Source organism: Lepidochelys kempii, chromosome 1 (assembly GCF_965140265.1).
Source record: "Lepidochelys kempii isolate rLepKem1 chromosome 1, rLepKem1.hap2, whole genome shotgun sequence".
NCBI classification, from domain to species: Eukaryota; Metazoa; Chordata; order Testudines; family Cheloniidae; genus Lepidochelys; species Lepidochelys kempii.
This window is the reverse complement of record NC_133256.1, coordinates 133,337,144-133,364,038: the sequence shown is the minus strand read 5'-3', so window position 1 is coordinate 133,364,038 and position 26,895 is coordinate 133,337,144.

Here is a 26,895-nt window from a genome sequence, read left to right as displayed (position 1 = left end):
CATTGTATGGCTATTATATGACCTATCTTTAAGTTTAGAGCTGTTAGAGTTCAACAGGAACACTTCTCCAGATGTTATCATCTACCCTTCTGTAGCCAACAAATTAGAAAAGGGATTGTACCAAGATCCCAGGGTTACAGTCGCTTTGGGATACAATGGGCCAGATTCATCCATGAGGTAATTCCACTGACTGTCTTCAATAAACACTAAACAATGAACACTAATGACACTAGGCACATGGGCATGGCCAGCATTGAACAAGTGCATGCCTGAGTTTCCTTCTTCTTGGGATAATGAGCCACTGCGCAGACTGGGGTAGGAATTAAGAGAGGACCACGGGGGTGGATCCATGGTGCAGACCATACAAGAAGATTGCACAATATGACTGGGATTCCTATCCCTTCCCCACTCTGTAGGGCTAGGGGATGTGGTGTCAGTGACCAGGATATGGGCCGTTGTGCCTCGTGGTTAAAGCAGGGGTTAGGCCTCATTTGTTGAGCAGAAGTAGAAAGCCAGGGATTGAAGCCCAGGGTCATGGGCCAGGTGCCAGAGCCAAGGGTCAGAGCCAAAGCCTGAAGACAGGAATCAGAGCTGAGAGTCAGGACTAGGTTACCTGGAGCGAGAGAAGGCTGGGGCCAAGGCAGGAGCAGGGCTTGAACAAGGCAGGAGCAAGGCTGGGAACAAGCATACATGGATGCTATCACAGCTATGGGCAAACGCTTTGAGCAGCCACCAAACTACGGCTGATGCCGGGCCTAACAGCTGGTTGCTGACTCTTCCAGCCAATCAGGCAGTGTAGCCAATCAGGCTGCGTACAACAGACCAGCTATGCTCACTAGGTTGTTTGGAGACTGGCTTTGCTGCAGGGCCTGATTCTTGACATGCAGGCAGTGTTGAAGCCTCCTTAAATGGAATAGTTATTCACACACATGAATGACAGTAAGTAGTTATTTACCCACATGAGCAGTCCCATTGGAGGGCATTGGCCCAATCAATATGAGTAAGTGTGGCAGAAACATGGTGAGAATAAGTAAATGACTCAAAGGGAAAGTTTGTGGAATAAAATTCACATCTTATAAGTCCCAGTCCAGTGACTTAATCACACGACCATGCTCCCTCTCTTCAATAGGTTTCCACAGCTGACTGGAACTTAGTAGGGCTGGTCAAATTTCCAGTTAAAACTGTTTTTCAACAAAAAATTGGGTTTTTGACTAAACACATTTTTTTAAAAGTCAGCTTTCTGCAGAAAAATTCCATTTTCATCCAAAAACTGAACACTGAAACAGAATGCTGAAAATCAAACCATTTTGATTCTGAAATGCCAGATTCCCCAATAAGATTTAATCTCTACCGTGCTGCCTCCCATCACCTATAGTACATCATGGAAAATGTAGCATGATCAGGGAACCTGCTCTCAGAGGAGAATTGAAGCAAGAGACACTCTAACTAAAACATCCATAATGCACTGCAGCAGCATTTCAGAATCAATGTCTTTTGATTTTGGAATATTTTGGGTTTTGATTTTTCACCAAAAGCTCAAAAAAAAGTTCAGAATAAAAAAAAATCAATTTTGACCAGCTCTAGAATTTAGTAAACAGTTCTCCTGATGATACCCATGCTCACTCTCAGCTCTGTTTATTCTGCAGGACTAGGAGGAGTTAAAAATTGACAAACTTTTTTCCATTGAAAAATTCTATTTTATCAAAATCTACATATGTTCCATGACAATTTGGTTGGGAAAGTTTCTTAGATCCAGGATGCAATTTCTGGTCAAAACAAGAGAGAATCAGAGACTGCAGGGACTTGAGCTTCGGCCTCATGTCCCAGGCGAGGCTCTAACTGCTGGGCTACTGATTATTATGGGGTCGGAATTTCTCTCTTGCTCTCTCAAAATCTCATTTTCTGTCCGATGCAGAATGAAAACAAAATTTCTAAACTGAATTTTTTCATTAAATGGAAGTGTTGCTTTCTGGCCAGTGTGCACACGCATGCGTTCTTTCTCTCACTATATTAAAACTTCTGCTTGTCATGAAAAGGAGCAGGACTGAATGCACATAGGGAGCAGATTTGTTTAGAAAGAGGGTATATTTTTATATATTTGCTTTTCAAGTAGAAACACTCTGCAAATGTAGCCACTTACACATCAAGTATACATCCACTTCCCACTGTTTGCAGAAAAGACATACACACGTGTACATATACTGAAATTGATAATAGGACTCCTGTGCACCTTTCCCACTCCATCTGCTCCCTGCCATACACAAACTGTCAGTCACACTGCAGGATACAGCAGTCAGAACTGCTGGATAACAGGCCTGAAAAAAACTGTCTTTTCAAATCTTCCCCAAAAGTATCTCAGCTTTTACACACTGAATTCCCATCTGATAGTAGCATGTGTTTGGAAAAGGCCCAAACCTCTGTAAAAAATGAGATGATTTTGTATGCCTGAAAACTGTAGTTGGCTGTACTGTATGTGGCAAACTATAAGGACTGAAAATAACCCGCCCAAGGTATCCTTTGACAACATGCACCTAAGGCAGTGGCTCTCAAACTTTCCAGGCTACTGTACCCCATTCCAGAGTATGTACCCCCAAGTTTCACCTCACTTAAAAACTGCTTGCTTACAAAATCAGACATAAAAATACAAAAGTGTCACAGCACACTATTACTGAAAAACTGCGTACTTTCTCATTTTTACCATATAATTATAAAAGAAATCCATTGGAATATAAATATTGTACTTACATTTCAGTGTATAGTATATAGAGCAGTATAAACAAGTCATTGTATGAAATTTTAGTTTCTACTGACTTCACTAATGCTTTTTATGTAGCCTGTTTTAAAACTAGGCCAATATTTAGATCAGTTGAGGTACCCCTGGAAGACCTCTGCATACCCCTGTGATACACATACCCTTGGTTGAGAACCACTGACCTAAGGCATTTTCAACAGGTTCAGGAGGCATTTTGAAAAAATATTCTTTTCATATTTGTACTCCCTGTCTATACTGTAGCTGAGGTTAGCATGTGTGCTGTTACTGTACAGAAGGACCCAAATATCGACATTCACTCATAATTCTTTGGGATTTACTTTCTGCCATTCAGAATAACTGTACTCTAGAAGATGCATTCTCTGGGTCTTTCAATTTAGTTTACCCATTAGAAAAGAGCAACCTTTTCTCTCCTCTGCATGTTTGTCTCTTCCAGGTGACAAAGGGTTATGTTTTACAGCTGTAATGAACATGTGTTACTTTTCTATTATTTGTTTTTAGGCAATATAATGAGATGAGGGCTAAATAAGAATGAGCTCTGAAGCTGTGTCTTTACAAAGGACCTCGACAGGGCTGCATACTGGCTTGCCGTCTGGGAAATAAAAGTTTCTGCCCTATGTGGGAATCTATCAAAGGAATTAATACTGCCCCTTGAATGTGATGCACTTTGGAATCATATCGTAGTACCAAAAATACAGAGGGCTGAGACTCTAGGCTCATTTCTGCATACTTCACTAATCAGAGACAGACATCATTGCATGCTCTGGGACACTGAAGTCGTGCCATAACTAACTGTTGCAAGTGCTGAAATTTAAATATGTATTTATCCAGTGTCTGTGGATACCAACTAATAACAGGCCCCCTAATCTAACCCATCTCTGCATTAAGCAAAAAAACTCATCATGGGGTTCTGGTGGTGCAAAGACAGAAATCCCTCCTCATCTCCGGAGAAGATGATTTCTCCCAATATGGGGGAGCTCCCAGTGAGCAGAGTCATCATGCTCAGCTCCTACACCACTCCCGCACTGCAGCTCCAGCATAGGGGGCATTGGAGCACATCACTCCCCAGATTTCTCCGAATTGTAGATGGTTCCTTGGTGACCATTGCCAGCTGGTGTGACTTAGTGCTGCCTAAGAACACTGAATGGATCTCAGCCTCAACCAACAATTTGTCCCCTGATGCTTATTTTTGGTCCATCATATTACTCTCACTTCCAAACTTGTACATTCGCGTCCTGTAAAATTTCTTATGGATTTAGACAATATTTTATTAACCTACAAGACACTTAGGGGTAAATCCCATGAATCTCTCAACCACAGAAGGCCTTCAATGCAGTAACCTGGTGCTGCTGTTTCACTGTCTGGTGAAACACATTGTTTGGGTGTGTGTTGGGGCAGGGCAAACTGTGGGAGGCAGGTCCACGACCACTGTGCACTAGAGTTGTGTTCCGCAGGAGCTTTTTGAGATCAGGACAGGGGAAGTTGCACAGTAGCCACAGTGCAGCTACATCACTGCTCCTCAACCTGAGAGAGAGGACTTCTTCATTTCTACTTGCAGACAATCTGTTTTACTCAGCTGTGCATTGAAATGAGGATTTGACCTTTAATTGATAGAGACCCGTTTACCTGACCAATTGCTTACTAGCATGTGTTTTGCAGTTGCTCAGTGAGGTCAGAATCAGATGGCTACTTAGTTTGTCCTACTTATAACCTTGTGATATTGAGAGCCAGTGCTTTTTCTAATTATGCTGGTCAATTGTTAAACTTACTTTCTATCTCTACTTTAAAACTGCCCAGTCTGTTTCACCATTTAGAACTACATTAAAGAAATACATTTGTGACTGCTTTTAACAGTTCTTAAATATTGATAATTTTTAATGAGTTTTATTGTAAAACACCCTTGTGGATCTGGTCAAGGACACTGTATAAATGCATTGTGGTGGTGATGTTGACCCAGCACAAATGTCTTCAGTTCTTATATATATATATATATATATATATATATATATATATATATATATATATATCCTGCATAGTCTAGGAAAGTCAGACAGGGTTTTATTATAAAATATGTCTCCCACGTATACTGAACGTGGCAGTCGTTATGTTGTTTTGTTTTTTAATTAAAGTCACACAAACTGCAATGGAAAAAAAAAGCTTCTCCTTTTAATAAAAATTGCTATTTGGGTCCTCAGGAATGGACCTGAATAGTACAATGTACAATTATGATACTGCAGTGTTTGGTGGAGAGGTGTCATTGTATGATTTTTGTGACCTTCTTCACATAAGGCATAATATGATAGTGAATAAGAAATGCTAATTATTTTAGACTTGATTCAGTTAAAAAAATAACTAGTTTCTGTGTTGCAGTAGCCCACACAAAGCCATAGAAGCCAGATGTCTTTTTCCCTCCCCAAATTCAAAGAAATACGATATAAATTAGTGTGGAGAAACAACAGAAATCCAGTTTTAATTATATGCTACAATCAAGAGCGCATTGTATACCCGAATTGGCAAAGCGTGTGTATGCTGTGTATTTTAAGCAAGATGAAAGTGACAGAAGAAACAAGAGAAGAAAAAAACCAAAGCATCTGTACTATAGGATGTAGGCAACAGTTTGATATTTATTGTATTTCTTTGCAAGATTTTATATCTAGTACCCTTCTTGAACATGCAAGAAAAAGCACTAAGGAGTCTCAAACATATTAAAATGAGTTATAAATTAATTTCTTGGAGTCAAAGCCACAGAACCCAAAAGGATGTTAACATATATGTCATTCCTTTTGGCACTTCAGGAGGCTCTGTTAAATCCTTCATCGTTAATCTTTACAAAAATGAATGAGGACAAGAGGGGAAAATATCCCTCCACATTCTGCTATTCATAACTTCATGCAGCTTACCAGAAGTAAGCAAAATATTATAAATTTGCTTTCTTCATTAACTTGCTGTGTCAACCGCCAGATTTATACAACTGCCTTTGTAATATATCAAAACTGCAGTGTGTCAGATTCCAGAATTAATGCCCACGCTTTCATAAATATTGAATTTTCTAGGTACACCATCTGATTTCTCCCCCACTCCAAACAGAGCAGATCAAAATAATCAGCTGTTTATGTTTCAGGACACTTACTGTGTAAATTTAATGTTATGTTCTTGATTAGGAAATAGGATTCAATAACAAGTTTTTAAAATACGGCTGCTAATAGCTTTTGGCTAATAGGTCTCCCAATACTCACTCTCTTCTTTTCTCCAAATTTTGCTAAGCACAGATTGAAAGATAAAACTAATATTGATGATAAAGTTTATGTATAAAGATTTTGCTGTATCATATTAAAAACATAATTTGGAATCACTTGACACTTCTTGTAGTTAGTCTATAACTGCAAAACAGTAAATCTGAAGTTTTTTGGCTCTAAAGCTACTATTAGTAAAAAGTTCAGTTTAAAATAGATGGTAGGGCTAATGACATTCTGCAAAGAATAGAGCATAAAAGTTTTTCATCACGAATAATGTATGCTGACCACCAGCATTATTATTGTCAGCTATTAGCAGTACAGCTTTACTTGGGCTGAATAACAAAAGAGTGTTAATGATTGAATAAGCTTACTCTGAAATGTGTATATATAATATATAATAATTACAGTTAACTGTATTAAAGTGATGTAGAGTATCTGCCAATCAAGGGTTTGTTAACTGTCTGTTTCATTTCTTATCTGCATTTGAAACTATTTGCCTTATCACACCCTGTGACTCAAAATGATCAAACTGAATTCAGGTTGCAAAGTTTTATTTAATATCGCTAACCCCTGTATAACATTTCACTACCATAAGACTCATTCAGATAAATGGATGTTTAAAATATATTTTTTTTAAATATAAATTGTTTCAGCACTGGCTAAGCTCCCCCTTGTGTCAGACGCCAGGCCGATGTAATGGACCCAACCCTTGGATCCCACATGCCTTTAAGCATGCAATAGCAGTCTTAGCTCAGAACTTCCTCTCTTCTGAAGGTTTGTATCTGTTCCTGTCTGGATACTAGCATACATTTTTAGAGCGCATAAGTCAAAATAAATAGGATTTGCAACCCCTTTGAAGATAACGACAACATCTAGCTTCAAAGGTCAGCTACATGTTCACAACCCATCCGTTGATCACAGGTCACATGGAACCACAAGTCAAAGGGCCAAACTCATTGCTAGTGTACCTGCACTGAAGTCTAACTGTCTAGATGCAGCAAGTTGCTTGAAAACATTACTCTTGAAATAACTGGTAAAGTTGACTACAGGAAAACAGAACGTAAACAAAAAATATCAGTTGCATCAATGGACAAAACTGAAGTGGGACAAACTCAATAAGTTCACATAGGATAATGGATGATAAAAGTGAAGGAAAAAGGGGTTGAGAACTGTCAATAGCTGGAACAGAGGATTAGGCATAGAGCCATTCTCATGGATTTGTGCCAGATATAGCCTGAGGCTGTACTTAAGCCACTCTGGGCTTGGGATGTTTAGATGTTAGTTTGAATGGCTATAACAGTTTAATTAATGTCTGAGTGGGAGTACAGAGTAAGATGAATGGAGAATTACAATGCAAAAACTGCTTTCCCACAAAGGCTTTGTCTATTAGTTTTGTATAAGTTTAAAAAAACCTATTAAAATATGTATGTTCGGGGTTTTCCCTTGTAAAAAGCCTTTAAAGAAACTTGTCAAAAGGTTTAGATTTTGTGTTATAGTCTTGATAATTATTTCATAGCTGTATCCATTTCCTTCCATTAACTCAGAGGTTTCTTTATAAATATTTTGTAAAAAACAAACCAAAAGCCTTTGCATTTGGATTTTTGTTACATAGACAACTGAGAACAACAGTTTTGTTTACGTTCTGTTTTCCTGTAAGTGGCTATGTGGAACTAAATGGCAAAATAACTGAAAAATTGAATGTTTTGTCTGGTAACTGTAAACTACATTAGACCACATTTAATGACATACATCGATCACCAACTGTGCTGAGGTAGAATTTCCCCCCCGGTACAGCACTGCACAGCTAACTGTGTATGGAGTTGACATCTTCCTTCTGAAGTATTCAGCACTAGCTCACTCTGGATACAGGACACTGTACCAGATGAGCCATTAATATGTTAAATATGTTCTTTATATTATATATATTACATTACATGTACATCTGGAACAGTAGCCTGTGTCTAACCATATATATTTACACACACATGAAAAAGTATATAATAAATGCAAGTCATCATATGAATGTACCATCCATATACGTCAACAATGGCATATACTATGTCCCTTTGAAAGCATCTGCCCACTGGTTCATCTCCATTGGGCCTTACTCTAGCATTCCATAAACTCTGCACCACAAACCCTTTACCTTCAATCACACAGTTTTAAAAAAATTCAATCTGCCTGAGAATGCATTCTTTTTTCCTACCCAAATGCAGAATTCTTCACTCTTTGCCATCCAGAGTAACACTGGTCTATAGATTGGGCCAGGCAATGTTCAATCTTGCAGCAGTAATGGATTTATATAGCTGGTACAGTATCTTTCTATTCATGAGGACTAGAAATGGGAGCCATATACCATTTTGAAAGCAGATTTTACAGGTCTTTAGAGGATGAACAATATCTTATTTTACATCTTCATATGTCCTTCAGGAGTATCTATATATGGCTGTCTGACTGAGTTCCTATTGAAGTGATTACTTTAATACTTCTGGGTTTTTATTTATTGCATTAAGGATAAAAGGCTGATGATTTTTATTTATTGCATTAAGGATAAAAAGCCTGTAAACAAGGCTGATGTCATGGTAGGAGTTTAGTACAGATCACCTAACCAGAAAGAAGACGGGGATGAGGTTTTTTTTAAACAACTAACAAAATCATCCAACACACGGGACATGGTGGTGATGGAGGACTTCAACTAGCCAGACATCTGTTGGGAAAATAATACAGCCAGGGCACAGATTATCCAACAAGTTCTTGGAATGTATTTATTTCAGACAGTGGAGAAAGCTACTAAGGGAGAGGCTGTTCTAGATTTGATTTTGACAAATAGAGAGGAAATGTCTGAAAATTTGAAAGGGAAAGCCCTGGCTGGGATGATTTAGTTTGGGATTGGTCCTGCTTTGAGCAGGAGGTTGGTCTAGATGACCTCCTGAGGTCCCTTCCAACCCTGATATTCTATGATTCTATGAAAGGCAGCGTGGGTGAAAGTGATCATGAAATGATCGAGTTCATGATTCTAAGGAATGGTAGGTAGGAAAACAGCACAATAAGGATAATGTATTTCAAGAAGGCAGACTTTAGCAAACTCAGGGAGTTGGTAGGTAAGATCCCAAGTCTAAGAGGATAAATAGTTCAAGAGATTTGGCAGTTTTTCAAGGAGACATTATTAAGGGCATAAGAGCAAACAATCCCACTGAATAGGAAAGATAGGAAATATCTAAGCTATGTCAATTTGAATTACACAATTAAAGTAACTCAAATTGTGTAGCTTAGATCAAATTTCCCCTGTCGTATAGACAAGCCTTAGACAAGTTAGGTGTCTTTAAGTCACCAGGGCCTGATGAAATACATCCTCAAAGAGCTGACTGAGGAGGTATCTGAGCCATTAGCAATTATCTTCAAAAAATCATGGAAGACAGGAGAGATTTCAGAGGACTGGAAAAGGGCAAATATAGCGCCAATCTATAAAAAAAGGGAATAAGGACATCCCAGGAATTACAGACCAGTCAGCTTAACTTCAGCACCCGGAAGGAGCAAATAATTAAGCAATCAATTTGAAAACACCTAGAAGATAATAAGGTGATAAGTAACAATCAGCATGGATTTGTCAAAAACAAATAATGTCAAACCAACCTAATAGTTTTCTTTGACAGGATAACAAGATATTTGAATGGGGGGAAGTGGTACATTTGGTATATCTTGACTTTAGTAAGGCTTTTGATACAATCTCACATTATCTTCTCATAAACAAACTAGGGAAATACAATTTAGATGGAGCTACTATAAGGTGAGTGCATAACTGATTGGAAAACCATTCCCAGAGAGTAGTTATCAGTGGTTAACAGGCATGGTGGAAGGTCATATCCAGTGGGGTCTCATAGGGATCTGTTCTGGGTCTGGTTCTGTTCAATATCTTCATCAGTGATTTAGATAATGGCATAGAGAGCACACATGTAAAGTTTGCTGGGAGGGGTTGCAAGTGTTTTAGAGGATAGGATTAAAATTCAAAATGATTTGGACAAACTGGAGAAATGGTCTGAAGTAAACAAGATAAAATTCAATAAGGACAAATGCAAAGTACTACACTTAGGAAAGAACAATCAATTGCACACATACTAAATGGAAATGACTGCCTAAGAAGGAGTACTGCGGAAAGGGATTTGGGAGTCATAGTGGATCAAAATCTAAATATGAGTCAACAATGTAACATAGTTGCAAAAAAAAAAAGAGCAATCATTCTGGGATGTATTAGCGGGTGTGTTGTAAGCAAGACACGAGAAGTAATTCTTCCCTTCTACTCTGCCCTGATAAGGCCTCAACTGGAGTATTGTGTCTGATTCTGGGCACATTTCAGGAAAGCTGTAGACAAATTGGAGAAAGTACTCAGGAGAGCAACAAAAACGACTAAAAGTCTAGAAAACATGACCTCTGAAGAAAGACTGAAAAATTGGGTTTGTTTAATATGGAGAAAAGAAGAGAAGACTTGTGGGGGGGGGGAGAGGGGAGATATGATAACAGTTTTCAAGTACATAAAAGGTTGTTACAAGGAGGAGGATGAACAATTGTTCTCGTTAACCTTCGAGGATACAACAAGAAGCAGTGGGCTTAAATTGCAGCAAGGTCAGTTTAAGTTAGATATTAGGAAAAACTTCCTAACTGTCAGGGTGGTTAAGCACTGAAATAAATTGCCTAGGGAGGTTGTGGAATCTCCATCACTGGAGATTTTTAAGAGCAGGATAGACAAACACCTGTCAGGGATGGTCTAGATAATACTTAGTCCTGCCTTGAATGCAGGGGATTGGACTAGAAGAACTCTTGATCATAGAATCATAAAATATCAGGGTTGGAAGGGACCTCAGGAAGTCATCTAGTCCAACTCCCTGCTCAAAGTAGGACCATTCCTCAACTAAATCATCCCAGCCCGGGCTTTGTCAAGCCTGACCTTAAAAATATTTAAGGAAGGAGATTCCACCACCTCCCTAGGTAACGCATTCCAGTGTTTCACCACCCTACTAGTGAAAAAGTTTTTCCTAATATCCAACCTAAACCTCCCCCACTGCAACTTGAGACCATTACTCTTTGTTCTGTCATCAGCTACCACTGAGAACAGTCTAGATCCATCCTCTTTGGAACCCCCTTTCAGGTAGCTGAAAGCAGCTATCAAATCCCCCCTCATTCTTCTCTTCCGCAGACTAAACAATCCCATTCCCTCAGCCTCTCCTCATAAGTCATGTGTTCCAGACCCCTAATAATTTTTGTTGCCCTCCACTGGATGTTTTCCAATTTTTCCACATCCTTCTTGTAGTGTGGGGCCCAAAACTGGACACAGTACTCCAGATGAGGCCTCACCAATGTTGAATGGAGAGGAACGATCACGTCCCTCAATCTGCTGGCAATGCCCCTATGTATACATCCCAAAATGCCATTGGCCTTCTTGGCAACAAGGGAACACTGTTGACTCATATCCAGCTTCTCGTCCACTGTAACCCCTAGGTCCTTTTCTGCAGAACTGCTGCCGAGCCATTCGGTCCCTAGTCTGTAGCGGTGCATGGGGTTCTTCCGTCCTAAGTGCAGGACTCTGCAGTTGTCCTTGTTAAACCTCATCAGATTTCTTTTGGCTCAATCCTCTAATTTGTCTAGGTCCCTCTGTATGTCCAACCAGTCCTATGATTCTATGATTATTAATTATAGTTGGTCACCTAAAACTTTGGATAGGTGTCTTTATTTTTAAAATCTTAAAATCTAAAAATAGATAAATCTACCCCTGCCTCTAACTAGATTACTCTTTCCAGTAGCTCTTATTATTGGAATTCAGGAACCAATATTCAGACTGGTCCTCCATTTTTTTAGGCACAATTTTGTAAAAGCAACTCAGTCATGGTTTTTCCTGACAATTCACTGCAGATGCAGAACTGTGAGTACAGTTTATTGGGTTCTTGCAAACGAAGGCCATGTTTGAATTAAACTTTCACCTTTTCTCTGAAACTTACTATTATTCTGTGAAGAGATGTGTTCTTTATGGCCAAAACGTTTGAACAAGAGTGACTAGAGTTAAACTCTTAAATTCATTTTAGACACCTAATAAATGGGACCCTATCTTTAGGCACCCAGGCTTGAAAACTTTGGTCTATCTCTTTAGGTTAGTACGGCAAGTCTGGGTACAGTTGTTTTGAGACTCATAATGAAGGAACAAAATCAGAGGAGTTTTAGCAGAGTAAGGACTATAGTACCAATGAGTATATAAGGCTAGAGTGTTCTTGTTGATAACAATGTGGACTTCAGCATGGTGATCCCTGTTTGGTAACTGCCTAGAAGCCATATTCTGCAAACACATATGCACCAAGTTCTCTCGAACTACTCACATAAGTAAAGTTACTTGGGTGCATAACTAAATCAACAGATAGAGAGTTTAGAAAAATAATGTGATTATTTGTGCATATCCCTCATTAGTTATTGGAGGGGCACTTACTTCTCTGACTGTATAAAAGTGAAACAAAAATGCTGTGATTTTATCTGCTAGGTAAGAATGTTAAGCTTCAATCCTTCTGGTTCTCTGAGCTGTTAAGTAGTTTCTGACATGATTCTTTTGGAAAAGAGCACAAGATTGATAAAATTTCACTGTTGCTCATACAATATTTATGAGAATCAAAACGGCATTTTTGGTTATTCCCAGTTTATTTTTAAAAGGGAGTTTTTTCCTTAATTAGGAATCTGGATGTAAGCTATGAAGTCTCATACAGACTTTCCAATATCATCAGAAAAACCCTGCTTTATAAACTAAGAGTAGAAGGAATCTTAAGTTACAATCTGTATTGAATCTGAATATAAAATATATGGCACTGTATTAACCTTGTCTGGGTAATCTCCATTAACAAGCTTCAAAGAAGCGTTCCACCCAATGGCAGTGCAGTTTCTACAAAAGCCATGCTGCTAACATAGGAGCAGGGCTGCATGATGCACTGGAAATGCTGAGGCTATCTATCTGAGGACAGCTCTTTCTCTGTTGGAGGAAGGGAAGGGGAATCCTCCTGTGGGCCTCAAGGCTCTGTGGTGTTGGGTGATATCAGCCTTGCCTCCAATACCATAGCTTGCCAACTCCCTTATCCATGAAGGGACAATTTACAGAAAAGTCCACAAGGGGAACCTGTGGGCGGGCTGATCGGACCCTCTATTTGCAGAATCTTTGATTTAACTAGACCTGTGTGTGTGCTGACTATTGAAACACTCACTACGTATATCTGTCCAAAGCAGAGCTACAAGGGGCACTGTAATTTCTAACAGCAGCACTAAATAAGTGAGTTTAGGGAAGAGTATACCACATTTTCCAGCAGGCAGGAAAGATTCAAGTTTTCTTATTGGCAATGGCTGCCTATCTCCCCACGGTGAGCCAATGCTTTATAAGCAATATTATATTTACAGTCACCTCAGTGGAAATAATTTCTTTAGCCAAAGAGGGTTTTGCTACCTGACAGTCACTACGGTCTGATCCTACTTTCATTAATTAAAGTCAAGTTTTGTCATTGATATCATTGGGATTAGGATCAGGCCTTAAAGAGGTTTATATGAGTCTAGTCCACTATAGCACTGCTAAATTCAAACAAGATAAAATCATCAATGAAAAGTGTCCAGAACAATCAAAGTCCTAGTTCAACCTCAATTTTGTCTGCAGCATTTTATGTCCATTTCCTTTATAACAATGTCTGCAATAATAATAACTCCTTTCATTCTGAAGGAGCCCTAAGTGCTTTACAATCAGAAATCACTTCACTCAGTCACAAAAAGCAGCCTCTTTTGGAGAGCGACAGCAGCTAGCAACACACAACAGTTACCCAAATAGTAATGTGGCCAGAATGCCACCCCTACGTCTTCCAAAAACACTGCCACCGGCAAGTGATCAGCATCTTGATTTTTAAATTTCTCATCCGAAAAGAGGCTGCAATGTGCCCCAACACCAAACTTGGACATTGGAGCAACCCTCATTCAGAAGAATGCAGCCTACCAAAGCCTTGGTTCAGAAGGGATTCCTGTTCAGAAAATCACTTAAGCATGTGCTTAAAGTTGAGCCCAAAAGGTGGGCAGTCACATGCTATACCAGATGAAACTTCTGAATGGCTGTCAAGGTTAGCCTCAGATACTGTACAATGGTATAGTCCAGTCTTGAGGTAACAGAGCTGTGGATTTTCACATTAGGACTCTACATGTAAAAGGAATTTTCCCAACCTTCTGGCAAGTGAGAGATGAAAGAAGGCATTGCTATCCACTACTGTAGTCTTGGTGATCCAGGAGCAGTGGATAGTCCAATAAACTTCAATGTTGCAAACTCCTTTGATGATAGAAGGGTAGACACCTTCAACTGATGGAGCAGACATTGCCTTTGACAGTCTTCACTCTGCTTTCCTCTTCCAAGCAAAATCATTTCTGTTTTCCAGAACTGAGCCAGCTGGCTTTCATCTAGATCCCTACCTCTGCCAGGCACTGGGAAACAGCTCTGTCTGGGTTTGTTAAAAATGAGATGTAGAGCATATTGCTGACTGAAGCTTGTACCTCCTCACACTCCACCTAAATTTCTGTTTAAAATTTCTGTGGTTCCCCCAATGAAAAAACAATCAAATTTTCAATGAAATCAGTTCTACTGCTGACAGATCCAGTAATATCAGCATGGATATTAATATCAGATTGGCATCTATTCGTTGTCCTGGGAAGATTGTAGAACACCATGATTAATGTTGTTTCCATGTGGCATATCTCAATCTGAACCATTATTATAAGGATCCTTAAAGACTGGCTGCTGGTTGGAAAGGTCATTACTGTTTACAGATGAGGATACCTTTATCATTAAAAGCAAAATCACGCATGTTATAAGGAAGTATATATCTGAAGTTATTGCATGCTGTGTGTACACTACCAAACATTCACTATTCATTTAAACTAAAGTATTTGCTAAGCTTCCAATAGCAGGGAAAGGTTCCATCCTGTTATGTTTGGAAGAATAAATCCCCTCAAATATGTACATCCTAAGGATGACATGTAGTGAGTGAGCAATATGTAGCTGACAAAGGCTTTTCCAGTTTTGTAAAAATAGCTTCCTGTTATGAAGGCATCTACACATTTCCTAGCATTCCTATTGGTTACATTGCAATAAGAACAATGACTCATTATTTTGTTACTTAATAATTGCATATTAAATAATATAATTGTCATAAGTTTGGGGGAAATTTGGGGGTTGATAATTTCCCTACAAGAGGCCATTATGCAGTCAAAGATCAGAGGCCAAAATGCTTTGACTAACTCTTCAGCCCATAATATGCCCCGGCACATCCTCTATTTAGCACAAAGGAGCCATATCAGATCTAGCCCTTGATCTCCAAGCTCCACCTTTCATCAAAATAAGGTCAAGGTCACACCCCCTCTTTTTTTTTTTTTTTTTTTTTACTTTTGAAGAATTAGTTTGGGTTTAGTTTGAGTTTCTAGTGAAAATTTAGCTGAACCTTTGTTTTGTTTGAATCTGTGAGGCAAACCCACAGTCAGACCAGGGCTGCTTGTTCACCTGCCCTGCCAACGGAGTCCTGAGGGAGGGTGCTCCCTGCCCACCTATCACCCCTGGCCTTCTGAACCTTGCCATTGGGCCCCTGCCCGCGAGCCTCCCCAGCCATTCCTGACACATAACTGAGCTGGCTGCATGACATCTCCAAACTGTGCCCAGGAAACATCTGTATATGCTTGTGCTCCACATTGTTCATTTCCTCGCCCTTGTGTCATGCCCTGACTCCAAGTGGCAGGACATCCTACCACCCTAGGAGGGCAAGGAACCACAGTGGGCCAGTCCATATTCCACTCTAGTCCCACGGCCCACTGGGGATATTAGTTAGAAGCTCCTTCATGGATCTGTGAGCACAGGTGTGTACCTGGTGTGGTTCACCACCTTCCCCAACACCTACCCCTTTTGTGGCAAGAGGGAGACCCTGGCACACATTGATATTGGGTGAGCCAGATTGCAGCCCCTCTTCTGGCTCCTCCAGAACCTCCTCCTGAGATTCTGGCTGTACTTTTCCCCACATCTCATGATTTATGCACACCCCGTCCATGGCCCCACTAAGTTGCGAGACCTCCTTGTCAGCTTCCTCCTGGTGCTGGCCAAGCCTCCGGCCAAGGTGGCCATCCACCATACTAGGAGGAGGAAGTTGGATGGAGGGGGTGCTCTGTGACTGTGGGGCCTATTTCTGATCCCTCCTGAAGTCATATCTCCAGGCAGAGTTCCTCTGGGCTGTGTCCACTGCCTCTCTGAATGCTTTCGAGGAGCAGCAGGCACTGTCTGGGGTTCTCTGCTTAGTGTGTGCTACTGGATCCCTGATTTTATCCCTATGCCTTCACTGTCATCCCTGTTTTTTCATTGGTAGTCCCTGTGATTAGTTGATGGTTGGGTCCAGTGGCTCCTCCCCTGAAGCCAGAGCCAAAGAGCTGACCTTCTGTGAATGATGGTTTCAGGCAAATATTTATCGGCATGTACTGACATCTATTTACAGGAATGTAAGGTCACAATCCCAGGGAATGCCTTCTCCCTTATTAATCACATTCATAAATGTCTGAAGATCAACTGTTTTTCTAAAACATCAGAAGGACTAGGAGGCTTATGTGGGTGAAGGATGATGGTTGTCCCAGCCGTTACCCTACATCTCTGGCAAAGTGCCATGAAGTGAGATATTTTCACCATTGGGAAATGGGGACTTTTTTTCCACAAAAAAGACACTTGTCTTTTCTCTTATTTTATATATATCAACACTGTATCTAGTCTGAAATGAAAAGTTTTTTTACTAGTATTGGTATTTTAAAAGAAGTCTCAAAATGCAGTGCTGTATATTACAAGAAAAGCAAAGCACACAGGAGATCAGATACTTAAAAACTTCTCTCATTTACAGTCAGCACTTTTCAAACAGCACTGTAGTCTGGATGCTCCCTAAATGCCACATAAGTGCAGAAAATAGCTTTTGTCAACGGTAGTTCCTTTTAAGCGATACAAAAGGCACCGTATTATATTTACCAAAAAAATGAAATAGCAGCCATTTTGTTAGGTCTGTTTAAATTATACGGCAGCAGGTTTTAATGACAGTAATAGTATTGCTCATTACCTTAATTGCTAACTTTGCTTTCTTTTCTTATCATAAGAAGTGAGTAGGGATTTGCTTAGTGGTCACCTTTGCTCACAAAGACACATACTAATATAGTTGTTTTTAGGTTTTGTTTTTGTTTTTTTAAGTAAAGCCATGCTGCACTGAATAAAGAAAACACTGATTAATATGTGTAAGGAAGATCATTTAACAATATGAGTCTCACCCCAGAAATAACTGCATTCATTGTGGGTGAATCACTAACAACAATGCTACTGATGGCAATCAGACCCAGCTATTTTTAGGTTCCATTACACAGGGTTAACATTTTTAATTAAGTGGTCAGTTATTAGTGATTGTTTAATGAGGAAGATATGAAAAAACTAGATATTAACTGGGATGTGTTATCTAAACATTTTCATTGTAATTTATAATTTACTACATCTACCATTTTTAAAGCATTTTTTTCAAATTAGGTAGCTAATAAAGCCTTTAATCCTGCCATTTATACTGAGTTCACAGGTGGACTGCTGCACGCATGATAACTTCTAGGCTTGAGGCCTAAGCAACCACATATGGAAATACTTTTCAGGCTATATGGATCCAATCTCCATAAGCTGGCCAGCAAACAGGCAACCGTCTTTCCTTGAGTTCATCTCATACACATCTAAAGAAGTATTGGACACTAAAGGACAGTCCATCAAAGATTTGTGAATAGAGGTGAGCAAAACTTTGCAGATAGTTTGTCTGCTGAATACGCAGTTTCAGTTGACTAGAAACTTTGACCTTCCACATCCTAGATGCGGGCTCTAACCACCAGTTTGTAGAGTCATTCTCACACTCTTTTCCTGGCCCAGTGACTATTCATTGCCATTCATTGTGGCAACTCATAGTTATTCACATCGTACATTACCCCTATCACTAATCTGCCATGGAGTATGTCAGCACTAGAGTTGGAAGGTATACATTCCATTCTAAGCAGCTAGCCTCTTTCGCTGGTCTTGCTGCCACAGCTACACTTCTATTTTTAGTGCGCTCATTTGATGAGACCTAGTATGAGTATGTCTTGTTGAGCTAGAATTTACACCTTCCAGCTCCATTGTAGACATACCCTTAGTGGCTGGGCTAGTTCAGCTCATAGATGAAGAACAGCTGATTTAATCAGACCCTGAGTAAAATACAGATTATGCTGGTTGGCAGAGGAAAGCACTTTGAGGAGCTTGCAGACAGATTGCAACCTTGTTTGGCTGAAGATGCATGCAGGTAACAACTGGTCATGTCAATCCACAATCTCTGAATGCCCCTCAGCTCCTTGGTGCTGCTAAGATGTCACATTGCACATATTATTTCTAGGCACTACTATCAGCTACAGCTGAGAAAGAAATGCCCTCCCATACTGGTGGATGATGTCCTGGCTTCACTAATATGTACCTTCATCACCTCTTGGCCATACAACAACAATGCTATCTACTGGGCATGAAGCCATCAACCCTAAGCAAACACCAACTAGTACAGTATGCTGCAGCATGTCTCCTCAGGAACAAGGGCTACAGCAAGCACATAACAGTCCTCTGCTCTTTATATTGGCTTCCCATAAAATAGCAACTCAAGTTCAAGGTCTTAATCCTTAACTTCAAGATCCTCAATGGACTCAGGGCACCTAAAAGCTCACCTAAAGCTCCAGGATGAAAACAGTCCTCAGGCACAATGGAACTGTCCACTGTAAGGGTACTGTTCAATGGTACAAGAAACTGAATTTTCTTGAGACCCAGTCCTAGACTGCAGAATGAAGAACCACAATCCTCACCACCTTTAATTCTATTAAGAGGCTCACTTGTTTGACCTTGCTTTCCCTAATATAAACACATGGCATATATATGTGTATATTTTTAAATCCTACAAAATTTCCAGCTGTGAGAATGGGGGGGGGAGGGGAAGAACCACATGTAACAGATTTCATAGTCTTGTTGCTTTATGTACTTATGGACAGTGTTTAGATACTATGGTGAAAAGGATGGTATAAAAACCTCTGTGGAATTCAGTCTGCTAGTGGATATTCTACCATTTACTGGAAAGGAAAGTAGGATTGTTAGGAGGAATTACTTAGTTACTTTACCTGTTTAAAAATTTTAATTAAAATTCTGAGATTTTCTTAAGATATGAAATGTGAAAGAGACCTTCTTATTAGAGACTCTTCTCTTGAAAACAAAATTCGACTTTTGTTAATGGGTGCACCAAAGCTGACCAATATCTATCACAGCTTTGAAAACAAAGAGTTACAGTAACATTTAAATTGGTTATCAGCTTCTGTAGGATTCGTTTTAAATCAGTTAGCTCACACCTCCTTTCTGCTTTCTCCATGTTACATTAAAAATCTCTCTCTCTAAAAAAGTTAGATGCCATTGATTAGTCTAATTCCTGATATTACTTAAAGATTCAAAATCACACTGTAAATAGAGTTCCTCTTGAGTGTCTTTTTGATGTCTGGTGCAAGTTCCTTATCTTACTGTATTTTCATTCAGTAACTTGGGTTCCAGACATATGGAGATAGAGAAATGTGTTGTTCGTGCTGCGAGTGCTGCTGGTTTCAGGAGCTCCTGCTTACTCGGCCGCAGCAGAGAGCGCAGCTCGCTGATTCAGCAGACCTCTATGTTTTTCATAAAGGAAGACTACAGGCTCGGTTTGGTGAAGAAGGCACTTGGCCAGGTGTATTGTTGACAAAGCATGTACTTCTGCCCCATAGGAGCTGCAGGTACACTAACCCGTGTATGCCTGCGACAAGGTACCAGCTCAATCAACATAACATGATGCTGTCCCCTAGACCAGTACAAAGATGCCCCTCCTTCCACTCTCCCTGTATACAATTAAATTATGTATTACATTCCGTAGGCTTTTTGTTATTTTGTACCTGCTAGTTAACACAAAACCTCCTCATCCATTACCCTGTAATCCCCTCCTTATCTTTACAATGGGTTGGTGTGTTCAGGTACCACCGAAGCGGTTCTGCCAAGGCCTATGCTGCTTCATACTCTTAGTTACGATTAGGGCTCCACCAGGGCCTACAGCTGGTACTGCATAAAATAATGGTATCTGAACTATGGCAGTATAATCCCTTTGATGGGCTCTGGTGATCTAATAAAGCATCAGAAGAAAGTTAGGTTTGCTTACATGAGTACCGAAATTCTGAGAAGGAATTAGAAGCCTGATTTCAAAATAGGAACAGAAGAATGTACAATATGTACTGTCACACTGGATCAGACTAGATGATCATTGATGATGATCAATCTAGTCCAGTGTCCTGTCTCTGATGGTGGCCAGGAAGATGTAAGATCCCCATGGTGGACAATTATGTACCTGTCTTTTTTATAATAATGGATCAGACGCCCTCAATCCACTCCCTTCACCGCCATGTTTCCTCTGGAGAGAATCTTCTGGATGGCTTCTGCTCCCTAAGCTGCCTTCACTTCCATACCCAAAATATCCTCTCTTTCCTCTGTATCCCCTCTGAGGTCCCAAATGGCTTTCACTTTCTCTGGTTCTTTATACTTTGTACTATTAGTCTAAAAACTCTTTGCTGTTTTTCACCTCTGCTCCATGGAGTTGAATCTACAGTCCTCAACAGTAGAATGTTGGTTCAGGGCTCTAAAAAAATACCCAAGAGTTTTCACACAGGTTGCAAATCAGTACAGCCAGCAGAAACCACTGAAGACGACTTCTTTTTCACTCTGTGCACTGGGAAGTGATTTGAAGGGTGGAGGTTGTCGACATCTGTAATTATAAGGGAGGTATAATAATACTCACACAGAGAACATCGTTGGAGCCAGAGAAAATGGAACACAGGTGTCCTTTTAGACCCTAAGGACATCTTTTGACACCCATCATGTATAAGCTTCTGTAGAATGTCTACACACCGTGAATACATAGTACATACCATGAATACATTTTCATGAAAAATCACAAACATTTCTGGAGGAGAGCATTTCCCCAATTCCCCCATGTTCTGAAAAGTTATGTGCACATGGTCTGAGGCTGTTCATACTGCAGAACATAACAATGTTTCTACCTTAAACAGTCTAACAATAATTCCAAATCTGAAGAGGACTACCTGTACATTGAAGAGACACAAGACCTCTGTGAGGTTAGGATTGTCATACTCATTTTCAAGATGGGTAAACGTGGTACAGAAAGGTTTAAGTCAAATTTTTCTAAAATTAGAGTGACCATATGTTCAGTTTTGGCCAGGTCAGTCCCTTTTTTAGGTCCTGTCCTGGCCATCCCAACTTCTTTGACAAAACTGGGCATTTGTCTCATTTGCTGTTGCCAACTGATGGAGGAGGACTGTGCCCGGGGGGTGGGGGGAGAGGCAATGCCAGCTCTGCACTGGGGGGGAGGGCTAGGGAGAATGGCCCGGGCCCACCAGTCCACACTGCTTGCATGGAGGAAGAGGGGGGCCTCAGGTGGCACTGCACAAAAGGGTTAGAGGGGTGCCTCAGACAGTGCTGCGTGTAGGCTTGCAGTGGGGGAGCTCGGAGGACTAGCCCCGCTCGCAAGCAGGCAGTGGGAGGCTTGGAGGACCAGCCCCATGCAAGGGAGGAAGGGGGCAGTGGGAGAGGGAGATGTGAGTGGGCAGCAGGGGGCTCAGAGGACCAGCCCTGTGCATGGGAAGGCAGTGGGGGCCGGTCGGAGGACAAGCCCCCGACATAAGGGGAAGGCAGGTTGAGGTTGGGTGGCAGGGAGACTTGGGCTGGCCCTGGGCGCCAGTGGGGAGAGGGACCTCAGGTTGGCCCTTCATGGGTGGGATGCAGGAAGGACTTGGGCGGCCCTGTGAACGGGGAGCAGGGGCTCGGCCCGGCCCCAGGTGCGGGAGGACCTCAGCCCAGCCTTGCACCAGTGAGAGGCAGGGAGTGCTTGAGAGTGGCAGGATCAGGCCAGCCTGTGGCTGTCTCATTTTCCCTTTGAGAAAATATGGTCATCCTACCTAAAATAATCTCTGATTTTGGATGGCTAGCTTGAGGCAAATAAAGCCTAGTGTTAAGAGGCCAACCACAAAGTCCATATCAATGGGACATGCAGGTGCTCAGCACCTCTGAAAAATGAGGCACCCAAAGTCATAGACCACATCTGAAAATACTGGCATAGCCAAAGTCATGATCAGAACCCTAACCCCACCAACCCCACCAGTCCTCTTGTCAGTCATAAAGACATACATTTTTTTCTTTGGATGGAGTTTCTAAAGTCCATGCAAGTGTCTTAGATGAACTGCCCACTTTTTAAAATAATATTTTTATATATCCAAGGAATTACATCTAAGCCAATTGCATTCATTTCCATCCAAAAAAAAAATGTATGTCCTTATGACTAACAAGAGAACACTGGCAGACTGGTCTCCCTTGCTGTTTTCCGCTCTGGGCCTCTTTCTGATTAATCATGGAAGTTATGGCTCAAAATAGACAAGATGTGTGAGAGAGATGACACATCTGCCAGGCATTTCACAGAGCAACATCAATTGTGTTTTACAGGAGGAGGAAGAGAACTTGTACAGAGTTACAGTAATAACCTTTCAATGGATACTGGAATGTTTCATGTACTTCAAATCAAAAGAGTGGGAGGAAACTGTACTTAAATGACTACTGCAAAATGATAGGGTGGAGGGAAATCTCTAAAGATCCCAGATGCAGAGATGGAAAAGCTACTGATCAGATTCTTGGAGGGTAGGAAAAATGGGACATGTTAACATTTCTAGCTTATCTAAGAGGTATAAAGTGTCTAGCGATACAAAAAAATTTCAATTAATTTTCTAAATTTAAAATTACTAAAATGGAAATCACTTAGCATTTTCAGATTCTTTTTAATTTGTCACTAGCTCTCAAACTTAAGATGGAAAAACCAGAGGCTGGCTAAGAGGTCAAACAATGAGTGGGGAGGGAAAAAAGCTAAAGCGCTAACTGCTAAATAAGATGCATATCTAGCAGATAACACAGTAAAATTATTTTGTAATGTCCTTTTTCTCCTTATAACTCAAGGAAATCCTGGCAGCATAAACTAATGTTTTTTTAAACTGTAAACCATTAGATGTACTGTAACTAATATGACGGGGCAAGGCCAGATGGCTATAGAAAAGTAGTGGGAGATAGATATATTAGCTCCAGGCTAAACAAATCCCTGGTACCAGGATAAGTGAAATGGCAGTTGCTCCAGGTCAATTAAGACACCTGGGGCCAATTAAGAACTTTCCAGAAGGCAGGGAAAATGCTAGGTTGATTGGGACACCTGAAGCCAATCAGGGGCTGGCTGAAACTAGTTAAAAGCCTCCCAGTTAGTCAGGTAGGTGTGGATGTTAGGAACTGTGGGAGGAAGTTGTGCTGTTGGAGAGACTGAGCAGTACACAGTGTATCAGGCACAAGAAAGGAGGCCCCGAGGTAAGGGTGAAGTAGAGCTTTAGGAAGTGGGGGCAGTAGCCCAGGGCATTGTATGTGTCATGTTTCTAAAAGGTCAGCTACCATAGCTGATACTATTAGGGTCCCTGGAGTAGAGGGTGGGCCTGGGTTCCCCCTCTTTGCCCCCTCCCCCTGATTAATCACTGTCTCTGGGAGACAACAGAGACTGTGCAAGGGAGGATAGCCTCACCTTGCTGGCTGATGATGAAAATGGCTCAGTAGACTGACTCTTGTCTCTAGAGAGAGAAGGGTTATGGGGAGGGTCATGGTGAGCCTCTGAGGCTAGTGAAATCCACCAGGAAATGTGGTATCTACAGAGACAAGGACAGAGCTTTGTCACACTAAGAAAACTGTAGTGATTTATTTTATAGAAGATGAAACTTCTTTTATAATAGAACAGTAATTTTGAAAGGGGCTAATTAGGGGAGATATTGTCCAATCATCTAAAATTCAGCTACACTAAGTAAATGTACCAGATTTGTATATAGAAATAAATTTAACGAAAGTACTTAAAAGGGTGAGTTATCTGGAGCAACTGACTTTAAAGTGAATTAGTCAGCAATAGTTGTGGTTTTTTTTTTTTTTAGTTTGTATCCAGAAAATGATTGAATCTCTAGAAGAGTGTTTCTAGCATTCATTTGCTTATGTTTGTAGTTTTCCAAAATAACAGCTTCTCTTTCTCTACTGAAATGAAAGTGCAGATTCACTGGTTGAAAACTATTCTGAAACAAATCCTACCCTACATATCTTGTTAGGCTGCATTCCCTTTGGGTTTACAGAGCATTAACTTATTTGTGCTCAGAAAGGATTATAAAGATATATATTTAAAAATCTTTGATGGCCTCAGAATTAGAAGTTACACAAAGATCTATGAATATATGGAAGAGCCCCAAAAAAAAAATCATGGATGTGGAGATGCTTAGGTAATTATGGTAATCATGATGTGCTGAATTTTAATTAAAAAGATAACTCCTTGCTCTAGCTCACGGCACCATAATATTAGAGTGCCACTTCTATTCTCTTCACAGCAGTGAGTCATAGCCTGTTCCATGACAGCGCATACTCAGTGACACACATTCGCGAAGGAGGCAGTACGTTGCTGCAACAAAGCTAGAGGCAGCACAGCAGGTCTTTCAAGCATTAACATGTGAATTTGCACAAGCAAGGTCAGTTGGAGAAGGGGTCTATTGAGAGAGTGGTTGTGAGGGAAGTAGAGGGAGGTAGGGCAATATCTAGAGAGCCTTCATGGGCAGTATCTCAGTGTCTGCCTTTTAAAGCTTGTTTTCCTGTTACATTAGGGAGGCAATACCTCTGAAGCCTAGAACACAAATGCCAGCAGTGCTATGTGAACGAGGAAAAAATCATCACTCCATCTAGATATCTTGAGCTGTTTGTTTCATTGCAATGATCAAGGTACTCTGTATTCTTCTAATGAAACCCTATTATTTCTGTTCCTTGAACTTTCTACAGCGCAATTTCTGTTCAATGCCATATTACTGAAAACTTCCCAGGATGAGTCTTTCAACTGCAGAGTGTGTGTCAATCAGGTGTTTTTCTATGTGTGTGAAATAGCTCATTTGGTTAACAAGTGTTGGTGGAAAGTACATTTTATGGGCAAAATCTCTCATATTAAATGGATAATTTGTACCATTTAGGCCCACTACAGTCAAGACTGCATATCAGGAAATGAAAACTCTATTATAAGAACATCTCTAATCTTCAGCTAGTAGCTGAAAAAAAAATCTTAAAAGAAGCCTCAGTCTGAAATCACTGAGGATTATCTACAGCTTCCTCATAAACTGGAGCTCCAGCATGATTGACCCCTTTGCCTACCTCAATTGCACCATTCATAGTTGTGATGTTCCCCTCTGGTGTTATCTGGACCGGTGATCTGCTAGGTCACTCCAATTCTTGGCTCTGGGAGCCAGCCTTACTCTCATCTGCTGTGAGAATCCCCATTCCTGGGCTGTTCATGCATAGCCTCTGGCATGTAAATTGTTCTTTGGATTGTGCAATTGAATGACACTAGCCAATATCTCCGGTCCCAGACACAACCTTAGGAACCTCCATCTTGCAGTGTCCAGTTATGCTTCAAGCTTATATGAGTTAATTGATTTAACGAAGAAATTGATATGTATCAGGTTTGTTATCCCAAGGGGAGTCTGACATGCTTCAGACCAAACGCACTGCTTCAAGTAGAATAAACAAACAGATTTATTAACTATAAAGATAGATTTTAAGTGATAAGTCAGATTCGGTCAAAGAAAATAAAAGTAAAATGCATTCTAAGCTGATCTTAACACTTCCAGTGTCCTTACAAACGTAGATGCTTCTCACCACAGGCTGGCTAGTTGCTCTTCAGCCAGGCTCTCCCCTTTCATCAGTGCTTCAGTTGCTTGGTGTGGTGTCTGTAGATGTAGGTGGAAGAGAGAGGAAGAGCATGGCAAATGTCTCTCCCTTTTATCATGTCCTTTATTCCCTCTTGGCTTTGTCCTCACCCCCTTCATAGTCAGGTGAGCACTACCTCATCGCAGTCCCAAACTGACCAAAGGAAGGGGGGTGACTCCCTCAAGAGTCCAACAGATTCTTTTGTTGCTGCCTAGGCCAGAGTCCTTTGTTCTTATGAGGCTGGGCTGGGTTTGTCCCATACCTGCCCTAATGAGGTGTGAACTGCTCTTGGAGAGTTTTTGCCTGGGCTTATTGTAAGCCATGAGGATACATTTTCAGCCTCATAACTATATAAATGAAATTTATAACCCATAACATCACTATAACAACCATGCTCAGTGGATCATGAACCTTCCGAAGACAACCAACATAACAAACTTTGCATTGGATACCACACAATCATTTTATAAAGATGAACATGGGGGTGTAGGGTGTTCCTCCAAGGTACAGAGCATCACAATAGTGTCAGTTCATCAGCTGCCAAAGGCAATATCTTTGTTCTTCGCAACTGACACTGGTGGGCTGAGCAGCAAGACCCTGTTCCAACCATCTATTGTGTTCTTATCGGTCACCATCTTATTTATTCCCTTGATTACATTTCAGCTCTTACTTCATGTTAAAAAGTCACCTCAAAAGAGTTGCACAATTACTCTTTCCAAAATGAAGATTCTTCTTTTTTTCCATTAAGGAACCCACTAAAAGGATCCTGTTCAGTTCATGCCAAAATATTAGGGATTAGCAGGGCAGTGCTAACCCATTGGGGGTCCAAAGCAGGAATATTCCCCCAGCACATATTAATAATGGGGGGGGGGGCTGGAGCTGCATGGGGCCTTAACTATTTGCTTAGCCTGCTTATGTCTAGTGCTGGCTCTGGGGACTAGATTATGAGACTTTTTACT